This window comes from Cetorhinus maximus, chromosome 1, assembly GCF_964194155.1.
Source record: "Cetorhinus maximus chromosome 1, sCetMax3.hap1.1, whole genome shotgun sequence".
NCBI lineage: Eukaryota > Metazoa > Chordata > Chondrichthyes > Lamniformes > Cetorhinidae > Cetorhinus > Cetorhinus maximus.
In genome coordinates this window covers 154,801,616-154,816,256 of record NC_135879.1, presented here as the reverse complement: position 1 = coordinate 154,816,256, position 14,641 = coordinate 154,801,616, and positions in this window count along the sequence as shown.

Genomic DNA, 14,641 nt, shown 5'->3' with positions numbered 1-14,641 from the left:
CAGCCAGTGGTCGTGGTACACATTGGTACAAACAACATAGGTGAAAAAAGGGATGAGGTCCTAAAAGCAGAATACAGGGAGTTAGGAAGTAAGTTGAAAAGTAGGACCTCAAAGGTAGTGATTTCAGAATTACTACCAGTGCCACATGCTAGTCAGTGTAGAAATAGCAGGATATATCGGATGAATTCGTGGCTGAAGAGTTGGTGTGAGGGGGAGGGTTTCAGATTCCTGGGACATTGGGATCGGTTCTGGGGGAGGTGGGACCAGTACAAACTCGACGGGTTACACCTGGACAGGACCAGGACTGATGTCCTAGGGGGGAATATTTGCTGGAGTGGTTAGGGAGGGTTTAAACTAAAATGGCAGGGGGATGGGAACCTATGCAAGGAGTCAGAGGAGGGGGAAATCGAGGACAAGAACAAAAGACAGAAAGGGGAATAAGAAAAATGATAGGCAGAGAAATAGGCTTTGTGCCTTAACGCGAGGAGTATTCGCAATAAAGTGGATGAATTAACTACGCAAATAGATGTAAACTGGCATGATATAGTCAGGATTACAGAAACATGGCTGCAGGGTGACCAGGGATGGGAACTGAACATTCAGGGGTATTCAGTATTTAGGAAGGACAGGCAAAAAGGAAAAGGTGGTGGAGTTGCATTGCTGGTTAAAAAGAGGAAATTAACGCAATAGTGAGGAAAGATATTAGCTCAGATGATGTGGAATCTGTATGGATAGAGCTGAGAAACACTAAGGGGCAAAAAACGTTAAGTGGGGGTTGTATATGGACCCCCAAACTGTAGTGGTGATGTTGGGAATGATATTAAACAGGAAATTAAAGATGCATGCAATAAAGGAACATCTGTAATTATGTGTGACTTTAACCTGCATATAGATTGGGCAAATCGATTTAGTAACAATACCGTAGAGGAGGAATTCCTGGAGTGTATACAGGACAGTTTCATGGACCAATACGTTGAGGAACCAACTAGACAACAGGCCATCCTAGACTGGGTATTTTGGAATGAGAAAGGAATAATTGGCAACCTAGTTTTGCGAGGTCTCTTGGGGATGAGCGACCATAATATGATAGAATTCTTCATCAAGATGGACATAGTTGATTCTGAGACTAGGGTCCTGAATCTTAATAAAGGAAACTACGATGGTATGAGGCGCGAGTTGGCTATGATGTATTGGGAAACATTAGTTAAAGGGATGACGGTGGTTGGGCAATGGCAAACATTCAAAGAGCGCATGGGTGAACTGTAACAATTGTTTATTTTTTAATTGTTTGGTGCAAAAGTAAAACAAGAAAGGTGGCCAAATCATGGCTTACAAGGGAAATTAGAGATGGTATTAGATCCAAGGAAGAGGCATATAAATTGGCCAGAAAAAACAACAGACCTGAGGATTAGGAGCAGTTTAGAATTCAGCAAAGGAGGACCAAAGGATTTATTAAGAAGGGGTAAATAGAGTATGAGAGTAAGCCTATGGGGCAACATAAAAACTGACTGTAAAAGTTTCTATAGGTATGTGAAGAGAAAAAGATTGGTGAAGACAAATGTAGGTCCCTTACAGTCAGAAACAGGAGAATTTATAATGGGGAACAAAGGAATGGCTGACCAACTAAATACATACTTTGGTTCTGCTTCACAAAGGAGGACACAAATAAAATACCAGAAATGTTGGGGAACACAGGGTTTAGTGAGAGGGAAGAACTGAAAGAAATCAGTATTAGTAGGGAAATGGTGTTGGGGAAATTGACGGGATTGAAGGCCGATAAATCCCCAGGGCCTGATAATTTACATCCCAGAGTACTTAAAGAAGTGGCCCTAGAAATATTGGATGCATTGGTGGTCATCTTCCGAGATTCTATAGGCTCTGGAACAGTTGAAGGGTAGCTAATGTAACCTCACTATTTAAAAAGGGAGGTAGAGAAAACGTAATTATAGACCAGTCAGCCTGATGTCGGTAGTAGGGAAAATTCTAGAGTCCGTTATGAAAGATTTAATAGCTGAGCATTTGGAAAACAGTAGCAGAATCGGACAGAGTCAGCATGAATTTACGAAAGGGAAATTATGCTTGACGAATCTACTGGAATATTTCGAGGATGTAACTAGTAGAGTTGATGAGGAGGAGCCAGTGGATGTGGTTTATTTGGACTTTCAGAAGGCTTTCGACAAAGTCCCACAAGATATTAGCCTGTAAAATTAAAGCGCATGGGATTGGGGGTAGTGTATTGAGATGGATAGAAAACTGGTTGGCAGACAGGAAACAAAGAGTCTAATACCTCCAAATTTGCAGATGACATGAAGCTGGGTGGGAGGGTGAGCTGTGAGGAGGATGCGGAGATGCTTCAGTGGGATTTCGACAATGAGGAAGGACGTCCTTGCTATAGAGGGAGTGCAGCGAACGTTTACCAGACTGATTCCTTGGATATCGGGACTGACATATAAGGAGAGATTGAGTTGGTTAGGATTATATTCGCTGGAGTTCAGAAGAATGAAGGGGGATCTCATAGAAACCTATAAAATTCTAACAGGACAGGGTAGATGCAGGAAGGATGTTCCCGATGGTGGGGGAGTCCAGAACCAGGGGTCACAGTCTTAGGATACGGGGTAGACCATTTAGGACTGAGATGAGGAGAAATTTCTTCACCCAGAGAGTGGTGAGCCTGTGAAATTCGCTGCCACAGAAAGCAGTTGAGGCCAAAGCATTGTATGCTTTCAAGAAGGAGTTAGATATAGCTCTTGAGGCGAAAGGGATCAAAGGATATGGGGAGAAAGTGGGAGCAGGCTATTGAGTTGGATCATCAGCCATGATCATGATGAATGGCAGAGCAGGCTTGAAGGGCTGAATGGCCTACTCCTGCTCTTATTTTCTATGTTTCTATTACACTGGCAATGTAGAAGGTGGATATTGAGTCCAGTGGCAGAGTAATTGTTTATCTACATTTTCTTTTAGGATGGGAATAGAGGGATATGGACCCCGGAAGTGCAAAATGTTTTAGTTGACGGGCAATATGATCGGCGCAGGCTTGGAGGGCCAAAGGGCCTGTTCCTGTGCTGTACTTTTCTTTGTTCTTTGTACATCCAACCAGGTAATTAGGAAATACGGCCATCAGACTCCTCAGACATGCCTTATGGATGGTAGTGAGTTCAAGAGCTGAACTACTTTGCGGAGTGCCCAGCTTCTACCCTCCAACCCTCGTAGCAATGTGCTGATATGACTAGATCAATTTGGTGCTCTGATCAGTGATCATCTCAGGCTATTAATGGTGGTGCTGTTGAAGGTGAAGAGAGATGGCTGGATTTTCTCTTGTTTGAGATTGTATCAGTGCCAGTTAATGATGATGTGAATATTATCTGTTACTTGTCAGGCCAAGCCTAAATGGTACATGGGATCCTGCTGTGGAAGAGTTATGAATGGAGCTGTATAGGGAAGCATCCACAAACAGCTCTGCTCTGCTCCTGTGCTTATGATGGAGGGAAGGTCAGTGATAGGTTTGTCAAGCACACTTTTGAGGAATGCCAACAGCTATCCACAGTATTGGGACTGTGATGATTAGCCCCCAACAACTGCAATCATCTTCCTTTATGTCATGTATAGTATAACTCCAGCCACTGAAGGGTTTTGCCTCTGAAACTCAATAGTCTAAATTCTGCTAAGGCTCATTGGTACCAAACTTTGTCAGAGCTTTGTTGGCAAAGGGCAGCTACTGCCTCTTATTTCCTGCCTCTTACTTCCCTCCTTACTGTTGACTAATTTTTAAACTGAATCCCCTGGTATTTGAAGAGTGCCAGCTCTGATTTGACATTCTTAGCGGTTTCATTACATGACCTCCCTCTGTCTGCCCCATCAATTAGCCTTTTGTCCTATCTCCAATATTCAGGAGAAACTGCTTTGCTCAGAGAATGATTAGAATGTGGCATTTGTTGTCCCACTTGGAGAGGTTGAGGCATAAGATGCATTTAAGAGGAAACTTGATAAAGTGTAATGGGAAGAAAGGAATAGAAGGATTGGCTAATGGAGCTGGAAGAAATAGGGTAGGAGGTGGCTCCTGTGAAGCATAAACACTGATATAGTCCAGTTGGGCCGATGCCCTGTTTCTGTAGGCAAATTCAATGTCATATTGTTAGAGCTAATAAAGAAAATGAGAAAAATACAGTTTGAGAATTGCCTTAATATCCTTATGATGTTTCTCCTTGGTTGCTTGCAGCAGTGTCCAGAAGATGAACCTTTCACTCCTGGGGACTCCAGCCAACCTTTGAGGGATGTCATTCCTATATTTGAACTACTTACATCAGATTTATGCAACCCATAAAGGATGAGTCAATTATGCAGTCCTGATGGTAGAAGGTGGTTTATTTTTCAGTAACTCACTAACCATGTGTTTAACCCTAATCTACATTTCAGTGACATACAAACAAAAACAAATTGGAGTTTTTTTTTAAAAAAGTATCTTTTGCTTTCTAACCTAGTCAGTATAATAGTGTATTTAGTATTTAAAATATTTCATCTCAAACATGACATATTGGCAAGTACAGTTGATATTACACAAGTAAGATTCTTAACCAATTTGAAGATAAATATAAGTCGTTGTTGAAGTTATTTAGTGCCTTTAGTGTAATAAAATGTCCCAATAAAGGAGCGTTGTCAGACAAAATTTGACACGGAGCACATAAGATGATATTAGGACAGGCAATCAAAAGGTCAGTCCAAGAGGTAGGTTTTAAGGAGCTACTTAAAGGAGGAAAGAGAGGTGGAGAGGCAGTAAGGTTTAGGGAGGGAATGTTAGAATTTAGAACGTTGGCAGCTGAAGGCATGTCTGCTAGTGGTGGTTTAGGCTACTCACACATGGTGCATATTATCCAGGCAGCACTGTGCAGGAAGTCTGTTCTAAAGGCATCTACCAATAATGTATAATAAATAAAATGGGTAGTGAAAATCCAGAACCCTCTTCCCCAAAAAGCTGCTGAGGTTAGGCTTGTTGAAAATTTCAAATCTGAGATTGATAGATTTTTGTTAGGCAAGGCGATCAAGGGTTACGGAAGCTAGGCAGGCATATGGCGTAAAGTTACTGATCAGCCATGGCTGGCACGTGCTAAACCTCAGAGATGCCTTTATAAAGGTGACATTTTTAAATGAGCAGAAGTGATAGGTGTTAATTGACTGAAGGTGACAAACACAAAACCTGCCATAAGACACAGCTCTGCTGCGTTCCCTCCTGTCAAATGTAGCTGGTTTGCCAGATCAATCGTCCTTACTGTGTTACTTGTAATAAGTAGTAACACAAAAATGTCCAGGGACCAGGCTTTTGGAGTAGCTGTACATACATGTACACAGCATGAACTACATCCAGAACTGCCTGGGGCTCTAATTAATAACCAGCCAAATAAGAAATAGTTGAAGGCTCACTAAGGAGACGCTTTTCAGAGCACAGTTTATCAGCACAACTGTTCATTGTTCAATAATTAATTTTTTCACCTTTATTCAGCTCCCTGCAAATATGACAGGGCATAGCTTTGTTTCCTTTCTGGCTTACAGAAAGTGGCAAGGGAAATGATAACTACAGATATTTTAAATGTTGTACTGTAATTGACAATCCAACTGCTTGTACTGAACAACAGTTGTGCATTGGGTTATACTTGCAAACCTTTTCATGGGCAGTAAGATAGCGCACCCTTCTGAAAAAAATGTGAGTCTGCAGTCCTGGAAATTTCTAAAAATTTGGGTGACAAACTTACACAGCACACATACTGTGATCCCACATATTGGTGCTCCAGTGTATTTTTTCTTAATTCTTTCATACGATGTGGGAAATCGCTGGATAGGCCAGCATTGATTGCCTATCCTTAACTGCCCTTTGCACTTCCTGTTGAGATAAGGGTGGAGGGGACAAGGGAGAGGGGTTTAAGAAGATGGGTTACAGTAGAGAAAAAGAAGCCTGTGTTCTCTTTGCATTCCAGGATGATCCTGAAATAGTGAGCAGTCTTAGCAGACGAGTAGGACTCAGTAATGTTTTAAGCAGTACACCCAGATCTGGGATTGGATTGCTAATTCGGTTGTCCGTTATGTCTTTTCAAGTCTGCGTTCCCTGGCTGTAAGGGAGCAAAGATGAGGGAAGTATTAGGGGGAATTGGCCAGCGCGAGCGAGCGCAATGGTTTTATTGGGGACTAGGGCATTGAAGGTGGAGGGACGAAAAAGTACAGGAGTGTTTTTGAAAAGCGAATCTTTTAACAGTTTGCCTAAAACTATTCATATATTTCCTATCCACAGAATTTACAAAAAGATATATCTACTAAAGCTTGGGAGGAAAGATCATTGAAATATTCCTTCACAGGTTCACTCTCTGAATGAAATAACTTAATTCATCAGTCTCAGTGTAACTAGATTCGCCATCAAACTCCCCACACGATGCCCTTCAGAGGCGCGAGGGAATTCCGAATACTGACATTTCAGAGCTGTAAGGAGTTTGGCTGCTGGTTTCCAATCAGTTTGGCATGGGAATTAGTTGTAGAATCAACCTTCTCAGTTAATTGTACCGAGCATATTGAATATTTAATGCTGTATGGATACATTATTACCTTTCCAGGCTAGACCAGACTAGGTAGTTTCATCAACAGTTTGGCGGCTTGTTACAAGATAACGCTTTCCTTCTGGATGTGTATTATGCAAATAATAAAGGGTTAGCACCTTCCCTATTTACATCTCACAATTACAGTTAGAGCAGAATTTTACATTTCCCCCACCAGTGGGTTTGCAGGTTGGGGAAGGGGCCCATAAAATTCCCTGGGTGCCCTACCCACTGCGACCCTCCCATCCACCCCTGTGCTGTCCACCAATTTTACACGAGGCCTAAGGCAGCCTGCCTGCCCTCTCCCCAATTGAGGTTCTTAAGTTCCTGTGATTACTGTGTACTACACCACTCCCCCGCCTCAGCTGATGATCAGTACTCCTACATATAGAACACCACTTGGAGGAAGCACTGACGGTGGCAAGGGTGCAGAACATACTCTGGGTGGGGATCTTTGATGTCCATCACCAAGAGTGGCTTGGTAACACCAGTGCAGATTGGGTTGGCCTAGTCTGAAAGGACATAGCTGCTAGACTGGGTCTGCGGCAGGAGGTGAGGGAACCAACTAGAGGGAAAACATACTTGACCTCATCCTCACCAACACAATCGCCACAGATACATCAATTCATGACAGTATCAATAGGAGTGACCACTGCACAGTTTTTGGAAAAGAAGTCCTGTCTTCACATTAAGGATACTCTCCATCGTGTTGTTTGGCACTATCACTGGGATAGATTTTGAACAGATCTGGCAAATCAAGACTGGGCAGCTATGAGGCGTTAAGGGCCATCAGCAGAAGCAGAATTTTGCTCAACCACAATCTGTAACCTCATGACCTGGAATATCCCCCACTCTACCATTACCACTGTTATGATACAGCATGTGGTATTTCACAAGGGAAACTTGGCGACACTATCACAACAGTTTTGCAATTTGTATTTATTATGAGAAGGTTTGTGCACTGAATTCAGAAGTCATGAGTCTACTAACACCATTAATGTTTTAATTTTTAAAATCTCTAACAAAAGAAAACACATATACCATTACTTATTATAACAAATCCCAAAAGTTCCTAATTAACCCGTCTCCCAACTACACACCCCCCCCTTTAAAAGGCAAAAGTCCAAAATAGATTTTAAAATTTATATAGGAAATTCAGCAAAGTTACCATAACACCCACTCAGTGAAATTCAAAAGGCTTTTAAACACAACTTTGGTTACAGGAACAGCAAACTTCTGCAAAGAGGATAGAGGTGTTTGCCCCAAATCTATTTCACATGGTGTAACTTTTAGATCCCCCTGATATAACCTTCCATCCTTCTTTAAATATAGTTCTTCCTCTTTAACCTGTAAATCCCATTGTTCCCATATGTCTCTGGAATTTACATTTCTCATAACATTAAAATCTTTCATGTTGTCAATATGGCCTCTTCCTTTTGGGAAAAACAAACATAATAATCTTGCCCTATTTATCCTGCGTCAGTTGTAAAAACTTTATCATGTTTGTTTGAAAACCAAACGCCTCTCCATTCATCTTAACAGACGCGCGCACGCATACACGCTACACCACCAAGCCCAGGGGATTAACCCTGGTTCAATGAAGAGTGCAGGAGGGCATGCCAGGATCAACACTAGGCATATCCAAAAATTAGATGTCAGCCTGGTGAAGCTACAATATAGGACTACTTGCATGCCAAACAGGATAAGCAGCAAGAGATAGACAGAGCTAAGCAATTCCATAACCAACGGATCAGATCTAAGCTCTGCAGTCCTGCCACATCTGGTTGTGAACGGTGATGGAAAATTAAATAACTCATTGGAGGAGGCAGCTCCACAAATATCCCCATCCTCAATGATGAGGCAGCCCAGCACATCAGTGCAAAAGATAAGGCTGAAGCATTTGCTACAATCTTCAGCCAGAAATGCCAAGTAGATGGTCCATCTCGGCCTCCTCCAGAGGTCCCCAGCATCACAGATGCCAGTCTTCAGCCAATTCAATTCACTCCACGCATTCCCAAGAAACAGCTGAAGGCACTGGATACTGGAGAGGCTATGGGCCCTGACAATATTACAGCAATAGTACTGAAGACTTGTGCTCCAGAACTTTCCGTGCCCCTAGCCAGCCAAGCTGCAACACTGGCATCTACCCGTCAATGTGCAAAATTGCCCAGGTATATCCTTTATACAAAAAGCAAGGGAAATCCAACCCAGCCAATTACCACCCCAAAAGACTACTCTCCATTATCAGTAAAGAAATGGACATCAACAGTGCTATCAAGCAGCACTTGTTTAACAATAACCTGCTCACTGACACCCAGTTTGGGTTCCACCAGGGCCACCCCTGACCTCATTACAGCCTTGGTTCAAACATGGACAAAAGAGCTGAACTCCTGAGGAGAGATGAGAATGACTGCCCTTGACATCAAGGCCGCATTTGACAGTGTGGCATCAAGGAGCCCGAGCAAAACTCAAATCAATGGGTATCAGGGGGTAAAATCTCCACTGGTTGGAGTCATACCTAGCACAAAAGGAAGATGGTTGTGGTTGGAGGTCAGTCATCTCAGCTCCAGGACATCACTACAGGAGTTCCTCAGGGTAATGTCCTAGGCCCAACCATCTTCAGCTGCTTCAATGAACTTCCTTCCACAAGGTCAGAAGTGGTGTTGTTCGCTGGTGATTGCACAATGTTCAGCACCATTCCCAACTCCTCAGATGCTGAAGCAGTCCATGTCCAAATGGAGCAAGACCTGGACAATATCCAGACTTGGGCTGACAAGTGGCAAGTAACAGTCACGTCACACAAGTCCCAGGCAAATGACCGTCTCCAACAAGAGAGAATCTAACCATCACCCCTTTACATTCAATGGCACTAACATTACTGAATCCCCCGCTATCAATATCCTAGAGATTACCATTGACCAGAAACTGAATTGAACTAGCCATATAAATACTGTGGCTACAAAAGCAGGTCAGAGGGTAGGAATCCTGCAGCAAGTAACATCTCCTCACTCCCCAAAGCCTGTCCACAAGGCACAAGTCAGGAATGTGATGGAATACTTCCCACTTGCCTGGATGAGTGCAGCTCCAACAACACTGAAGAAACTGGACACCATCCAGGACAAAGCAGCCCACTTGACTGGCACCCCATCCACATCATTCAGTCCCTCCACCATTGATTCACAGTAGCACCAGTGTACACCATCTACAAGATGCATTGCAGAAACTCACCAAGGCTCCTTAGACAGCACCTTCCAAACCCACGACCACTACCATCGAGAAGGACAAGGACAGTAGCCACATGACAACACCACCACCTGAAAGTTCCTCATCAAACCATTCACCATGCTGATTTGGAAATTCCTTCATTGTCACTGTGTGAAAATCCTGGAACTCCCTCCCTAATAGCACTGTGGGTGCACCTACACCAACGGGACTGCACGGTTCAAGAAGGCAACTCACCACCACCTTCAAGGGCAGTTAGGGATGGGAAATAAATGCTGGCCTAGCCAGCAGTGCCCACATTCCATGAATGAATAAAAATGTGGCTGATTATTGGTCACTTAAGGGCCTACCCAGTCCTGAAAAGTGCCCAGTCTACCTCATTACCCTGGATGGTGTCTCAAAAATTTGAGCAATAAGTGAAGTTAACCATTGCACACTGTTACTATGCAGTAGCAATTCGAGTGGTAGTCTCCACTAACAGAATGCTGCCGTAAAGCCAAAAAGATGTTTGGCCAAATCACAAATGAGTAATGTGGTATATGAATTTCAGTGCCAGCATGATGCCAGGTATGTAGGCCGTACAACCCAATGGTTGGTGGATCGTATCAAACAGCCTGTCCCTTCAACTGTTCGCAACAGGCAAAGTACAGGCCATACCCAACAAGCTTGTGCTTGCAAAACTCAAAATTAAGCAATCCTGATTGTGCTAAAATTACACTGATTTTCAGTCAGGCTCATAGCGTGACTCACTTATACATGCTAGGAGCCAGATATATTCACACACAGGGCCCTGTCCTTCGCAGACAGTAGAAATGTCCACACATTATGCCTTTTTCAACTAAACAAAAGTTTGGGGAACAGTCATTCCCTGGTTCATTCCCCAGGGCAATGCCTTAACCAGAGTCAGCCTGCCTGGTTTGAATTGGAACAAGGCTGGACAGTTAACTGTTCCATGCTGCATTTTCCATGGCAACACCTTCAATAATCAGAGTCCACTTGCCAACCAATCACTACCTTCTCATGCAGTCTAAATTGTTGTTCCCCCTTTACTGTTGGTAATTTCTTGCGGGCTGTCCTGATGAGTGCAAGACAAAACGTTTTGATAGCATGTCTCTTTTTTTCAGTAGTACTCAAGTTCCGTACTTCCAAATTACTATATAGTTCTGGTTGTTGAAGGCCAATCATCTCAGTCCCAGGACATCACTGCAGGCGTTCCTCAGGGGAGCGTGTCTTTAGCCCAACCATCTTCAGCTGATGCATCAATGAACTTCCTTCCATCATAAGGTCAGAAGTGGGAATGTTTGCTGAAGATTGCAGAATGTTCAGTACTTTTCATTACTCCTTAGATACTGAAGCAGTCTTGAGCTGATAAGTTACAAGTAACATTTGGACCACAATAGTGCAACAATGACCACCTCCAACAAAACAGAAACTAATGATCGCCCCTTGACATTCAATGGCATTACCATCACTATCATTACCCTCACTATCAACATCCTGGGGCATTACCATTGACCAGAGAATTAACTGGACCAGCTATATACATACTGTGGCTATAAGAGCAAGTCAGAGGCTGGGAATTCTGCAGCAACTAACTCACCTCCTGACTCCCCAAAGCCTGCCCATCACCTACAAGGCACATGTCAGAGTGTGGTGGAATACTTTCCTCTTGCCTGGAATGAGTACAGTTCCAACAACACAAGAAGCTTGACACCATCCAGGACAAAGCTGTCTTCTTGATCAGCATCCCACCTACCACCTCAAGCATTCACTCCCTCCACCTCCGACACACAGCGGCAGCAATATGTACCATCTACAAGGTGCATTGCAGCAACTCACTAAGGCTTCTCCAGCAGCACCTTCCAAGCTTGCAACCTCTACAACCCAGAAGGACAAGGGCAACACCACCACCTGCAAGTTCCCCTCCAAGTCACGCACCTTCCTGACTTGTAACTATATACCCATTCCTTCACTTTCACTGGGTCAACATCACTTCCTAACAGCACTGTGGGTATACGACACAAAATGAATTGCAACGATTCAACGCAGCTCACTACTACCACCCTCTCAAGGGTGGTTAGGGATGGACAACAAATGCTGGCCTTGCCAGTGATACTGACATCCCATAAAAAATATTTTAAAAAGCAACAACTGGTAATGGGCAGTGACAATTCATTATCCTTAATGAAAGTGAATTTTTGGAATAATTGTGGGCCACAAATGAAAGATTGTGCATTTAAAATGTACTTTCCATGACCTCAGGACATCCCAAAGTGTTGAAACGTACTGTTGTAATTTAGGAAAACAACAGCCAATTTGCACAAGGCAAGTTTCATCGAAAAAGCAATGAGACAAAGGACTAGATAATCTGTTTCGGGTTGTTAGTTGATAGCTAAATGTTGGGCAGGAAACTAGGAAAGCTGTTTGAATGTTGTAGAATCTTTTGCATTGATCAGAGAGGGCAGACTTAATTTAACAGCTTATCCAAAAGGTACAACACTCCTTCTGCACTGAACGGTCAGCCTAGATTATTTATTCAATACTTTAGATAGAGCTTGAACATATAATCTTTGAACTCTGAAGCAAGAGTATTACACACTGCCACAGGAGATAATCGAGAATTATGTGGATATATGTATATATGATGTTCACATATATGTTGACTTTTATTTAGAATCTATACCAGTTGCATTATTGCTAACCTACGACAACCACATAATTTACAATCTTTATCGATTGGTGTTCATCATTTTGTAAACCTGCAGGAACTATAATATTATTAATTTTTCAGTCGTCATCAAATACCAATGGCATGAATCACAGGGCTATAATCTCTTTGAGGCTTGAGATAACAGTTATATTCCCAATTTGCACTCGTGATTTATTACTCAATTTGAAACTTTTGAACAGATCATTGCTTTCCAGTTACTTTAGGATATCCCTTAGTGCCTCCAGATATAGTCTTTTTATGTATTAATAACAATTTTATCAGTTATTTCTGACCTGTCATCCAATCTTTAGATTGAGGTCATTTTACAAGCCCAGTGAATTTTGCTCATGTTTCATATTGGTATGACATCTTAACTAAATTACAACATCAGCATTACAACTCCTGAACTCTAAAATACTAGCCTTAAAAATCTACAGGGATGATGTTCTGCCACAAGTGGCAAGATGTGCCAACCTGGAAATGTGGGTCGGGGGAGGTTCCTACCTTACGAACGAGAGTTGCAATGTAGACTGTGTTTGTTATTGGGAGTGGGGGAGAGAAAGAGTGATTCCTCTGATTGGTGTGGACATGTACACGCATTGTTTAGATGAAATGCCAAATAAGCCACAGCTATTTGTTGCGTCATTCCCCAGGGCAATGTCTTAATTTGAGTCAAGCTGCTTGGCTTAAATTCCAAACAATGCTTGACAATTAACTGTCAGTCATCACCAACTGGTGCATTCTTCATGGCAACACCTCTGCCAGAGTCCACTTGCCAAACAATCAACACTTCTCATACAGTATATATTTGTTGTTTCCCCTGACATTGGCTTCTTGCAAATTGTCCTGATGAGTGCAAGATGAAAGCTTTGACAAAAATATCTCATTTTTCAGCAGCGATTTCCATAGATACCTTACTAATGAAACAAGAGATGCGAGTCCTTCACACTCCCCTAAAGTTATTGGCCCAGATGTTCCATGCTGCCGGTGTCGTGTGTGTCTGTGTGTGTTCGGTGGCCTGAGCAGACAATATGTCACCAATTTCATAACAGCAAGAAACCAGTTTGCAATTGTCCACTCAGCCTGTCGACGGTGGGCCACGTTTCCTGTCATCAGACGTCAGGAACCACATTGTAGCACATCTGCACATCATTATTAGGCCAGCCTGTCCAACTCGTCCCCCCGCTGGATCGTCCATCCACGTCGACGTGTTTCACAACAGCCACGTGATCAAAACTGACTTCGGATGCTGAGATCCTTTATTATCCTAAGACCCAGAGAGAGGCCTGGGCAAACTGCAGTAGTGCACTGACAAGATGCAGATGCAGAGGAAGGCTGTGTCATCTTTGCCTTTTCAGAACTGTCATTCATCAGACTCTGAAACTAGCTGAAAGTCGTCATGTAGACAACATACTTAACTTGTTCCAGTTTTAAAGTTTTACCTGAGAACAGACCTTCTAGATATTCGACTACAAGAAACCTCACAACCTGCTGTGAACCCTTCACTTTAAATCATCGAATCTGTGCAAGAAACTATGGGCCCACTTGGAAATCATAAAGGAGAGACTGATTTAACTGTAATCTGTAAAAAAGTGCACCAGCTTTATCTGTATCCAATCTGTGTGCGCGCGCACATACAAGAGGGACACAGTGTAAGTGTGCGAGAATAAATAATCTTTATTTAAACTCTGGAAAGCTTGCTTGAATTATTTAATCGGAATACATCCCCACACTCCATGGGTAAGAAAGGACACACCTCTTCCCACGTAAAACATACTGATTACAGTTTCAATGCTAACGATCCTCAGAGGGTAAGAAAATTCATCATCTCCATCTTAAAAGTGAGACCTCTTATCTTCAAACTGTGCCCCCTAGTTCTAGTCTCTCCCACGAGGGGGAACATCTTCCCATTATCTACCATATCAAGTCCCTTCAGGATCTTATATGTTTCAATATGATCACCTCTCATTCTTCTGAACTCCGATCAGTATATGCCCAACCTATTCAACCTTTCTTCATAAAAGTCCTATGACTTTTGGAGTCGAGAGAACCTTCTCTGAACTGCTTCTAATGCAATTATGTCCTTTTTCAAATAAGGGGGCATGTCCTGTTTTCCCCCCAACTCTGCTCTGCC